General features: G+C 42.1%; 1 pseudogene; it reads right to left on the bottom strand.

Annotated features, from left to right (window-relative positions):
• Window positions 1-843: 843 nt before the first annotated feature.
• Window positions 844-1992, bottom strand: LOC138361604 (S-adenosylmethionine synthase-like; annotated as a pseudogene).
• Between the last annotated feature and the right edge of the window lie 1978 nt (window positions 1993-3970).

The raw sequence follows: 3970 nt of genomic DNA, 5'->3' as shown, positions 1-3970 counted from the left end.
AGGAGGAGACCCACAAACAGTTGGAGGAGAAGGAGGAGGAGGAGGAGGAGGAGGAGGAGACCCACAAACAGTTGGAGGAGGAGGAGAAGAAGGAGACCCACAAACAGTTGGAGGAGAAGGAGGAGGAGGAGGAGGAGGAGGAGGAGACCCACAAACAGTTGGAGGAGAAGGAGGAGGAGGAGGAGGAGGAGACCCACAAACAGTTGGAGGAGAAGGAGGAGGAGGAGGAGGAGACCCAGAAACAGTTGGAGGAGAAGGAGGAGGAGACCCACAAACAGTTGGAGGAGAAGGAGGAGGAGGAGGAGGAGACCCACAAACAGTTGGAGGAGAAGGAGGAGGAGGAGGAGGAGGAGGAGGAGACCCACAAACAGTTGGAGGAGGAGAAGGAGGAGGAGGAGGAGGAGAACCACAAACAGTTGGAGGAGGAGGAGGATCACATAGAACCCCCCACCGAAAAAAAGATAAAAAAAACTGGATTCAGTTTAGTGGAAGAAAACGTATTTATCTTGACCCAGACGCTGGTCTTATAGAGTCATTTTAATTTTATTTACTCTGATATATAAAAGGCCCGGAGATTTTATATACTCTGGTATATAAAACGTCAAAAAAGTATATAAAACTATCAATTGAATATAAAATTAAAGGTTCCCACCAGGCTTCTGTGCTGGCTAGGGTTCAAGTCTCCTGGTGGGAAAGTGTTCTCAATAACTTCATTCTCGTGTTTAGGAGAGTTGTGAATCAAGCATAGACATAGTGTTCTCCCATATTAACAGGGACTTGATGAAAAACGTAAAAATGATAGTAATCCTTAAGAATTATTTGACTCTAAAATTCAGGGATGGTCAACTTCTTGGGCTGCTCCCAAGAGAACTGTTGCCGTCCAAAATGTCCATAACACGACGTATCACTGTAAATTGGTCTCTTTAAGCCCAGTTCCTTGACAATATGTCCTAGTCGTAGATCAAAGTTGTGGTTAACAATCTTCAGAAGCTGTTTTGATGTGTACTGTGAGGTGCCATAGTGGAAGATGCTGATGCTTATGGGGTGCACAACACTAATGGCGTAAGATACCTGAACCAAACAGCGTCTACATAATTTGTTTTTCACCAGTGACTTGGCAACCCATCGGGCGGCATAGGCCGCTGAGCGGTCAATCTTTGTGTAATCTTTGCCAGAGAATGCTCCCCCGCCGTGAGCGCCCCACCCACCGTAAGTGTCAACGATGATTTTCCTACCAGTTAGCCCAACGTTACCTTGAGGTCCATCCATGATTAATTCTCCGCAAGGGTTGATGTGGTATTTCGTTTGAGTATCTATATATTTTTCAGGAATAATGACCTTGATGACCTTCTCTATAACCTCGTCACGCAAAGCTTCGACAGTAATTTGTTCCGAGTGCTGTACAGAAGCGACAACAGTGTTCACTCTTTTGGGAAAAACAGCTCCTTGATCGAAGGCATACTGGCATGTGACTTGAGTCTTACAGTCAGGTCGCGCCCACTAGAACGTCCCATCTCTTCGCAGCTCTGCAATCTTCTGATTGAGACGGTGTGCCAGCATAATAGTTAAGGGCATGCACTCGTCGGTCTCATCAGTGGCATAACCAAACATCAGTCCCTGGTCCCCTGAACCAGTGTTGTCATCACTGCGCCCGATGTGTACACCATTAGCAATCTCCGCACACTTTTGCTCCAGGGCCAGAAGAATATTACAGGTCTTGTAGTCAAAGCCCTTTCGTGAATCATCAAAACCAATTTTCTTAACAATATCACGCACAATTTGTTGATAATTAACTTGGGCCTTGGACGTAATCTCCCCACAGATCAGGATCATACCAGTTTTGGTACACGTTTCACAAGCAACTTTGGCGTCAGGGTCCTGGCTAAGATGGGCATCAAGCACTGCGTCGCTGATCTGATCGCAAATTTTGTCGGGGTGGTCTTCGCCTACGCTCTCACTGGTGAAGAGGAACGTCTCATGATCTCCATCCATGCTCTCAGCACACTATCCTGGGGAACGAAAATGTTACTTCTAAGTACTCTTGAATTTGGGACCAGGTTTCCTTGGCTAGATTTTAACTAAATAAAAATCCGTTATGTAAAGGAATATTATTAAAAACATTGACCTAATTGTGTGAAGAGAGAAAGAGAGAGAGAGAACGCAAACCTGGTCACGTGGAGAGAGAGCAACTGAGCAACTGTAAAGCAAGTGTGCAGCTGCTCTGTCTTATAACAAAACTGTGAGTCAAAAAAGAATATGGATCACTTATTTTATTTTGAAATGATTATAAACCATTAAAAAAAATCATTATTACTCATTCTAATTGGAAGAGTGAATGTATAATTTGGTAACCTGCATTCCTTTACTCTTTATGAACATAATAATTCCATCTGGTGAAAGGGATAATAATAATATTGTGTTAATAATTATAGAAGTATTTATTAGTCATATATAAAAATGTAATAGAAGGAACAATAAGATTTGAAATTCAATTCATATATTTCCAACCAGTCTCCAAGGTAAACAGCCTCTGTCAAATGGTAGATAAGATACATTATAAATCATCTTTATTATATGTTGTTAACAAAAAGCTGCTGTACGTGTGGACATTTGTATCCAAGATGTTTTTTCTCTATTATTAATTCTCTCCCGCAACCACCACATTCTCTTTTTTTGGGGGTTTCATAATGATTGAGATGACGATGATGTTCCCTAATAATACTTCTAATTTCTAGAAGAGTCTTGGGTATGAAGTATTCAATATGGTCTCCCTCAGCGCCTTCAGCTGCCAACACATCTGCGCGTTCATTTCCATAGATTCCAACATGGGAGGGAATCCACAGGAACTTGACAACTCTTCCCTGGTTGGTTAGTACCTTCACAACTCTCTTAATTTCAGCGACTATTGAAAGATTCTTGTCCCGATCTTTATTTAGGCTTTGCAGTGCTGCTCTAGAATCGGTGCAAATCACTGCACCAGTAGTATTCTGTTCAATAATATACCTTAACGCCATAGCAATGGCAGTTAACTCTGCTTGTGTTGAAGAGGTATAGTTCTCAATGCGCGCTTTTTCCTCATTTTTTGGTGGAAAAAATACATCATCCTTCTTAATTACCGTGTATGCTGCACCCGCCCGGCCATTAATAGGATTAGATGACCCATCAGTGAAGATTTGATCTAGTTCATCTCCAGCTTCATTATAAATTTCCTTAAGATACTTGTGGCTTATTTCTTTGGGTACCATGTTGGTTTTTTTCTTTACCATATCATTGATGATAATCCTGCACGAGTCATTCAGGGGATCCACCCAGGGAGGTAATCTTTCTACAGGCATGAGCTCACGAGCTTGTTGAAGTAGGTGAAGATCTTCAAGGTAGCCGACTGCTCTGTGATGCCATTTTTTGCTTCTCTTGTTTCCCCCTGAAAGTAGCACAGAGCTCAATTTTTTTTTAGCCATGTCATTATAATGGGGATCTCTGGCAATCCTAATTGCAAGCTTAGCATTCAGTTCCACAATTCTTTCTTTAATACTGGGAAGGGATAATAACTCTTTTTGTAGATTGGACATTTCAGCAGTTTTTTTCTTTGGAACTCCAAGAATGATTGAAATGGCTTCATCCTGTATGCTTTCTAGCCTATTCATATCACTTTGTGAATAAGTACATAAAACAGGTGCTGCGTTGTCAATGACGGAGCGTACATAGTTTGTGTACATCATTTTAAGTACAGCAATAGAGGCTCCATGGCCATCATTCCAAGTCATAGCTTTCAGTTTCAGTTCCCTGAGTCGACTTTTGCATGTTCCTATGATTTGATTGAGCTCCTCTTTCTTTCCCTTGTTTGAGCCGACGGTGACGCCAAGATACCGATAGTGGTCAACCCATTCAAGTGTTACACCATTAATTTGCAGTTCTTCATTTTCTCTCCGCTTGCGATGGGAGTATGCTTTTGTCTTGTTTGTGGAGAGAG

The sequence above is a fragment of the Procambarus clarkii genome, unplaced genomic scaffold (assembly GCF_040958095.1).
Source record: "Procambarus clarkii isolate CNS0578487 unplaced genomic scaffold, FALCON_Pclarkii_2.0 HiC_scaffold_504, whole genome shotgun sequence".
NCBI lineage: Eukaryota > Metazoa > Arthropoda > Malacostraca > Decapoda > Cambaridae > Procambarus > Procambarus clarkii.
Note: the sequence above shows the minus strand (reverse complement) of the source record. Positions and strands in the feature narration are given on the sequence as shown.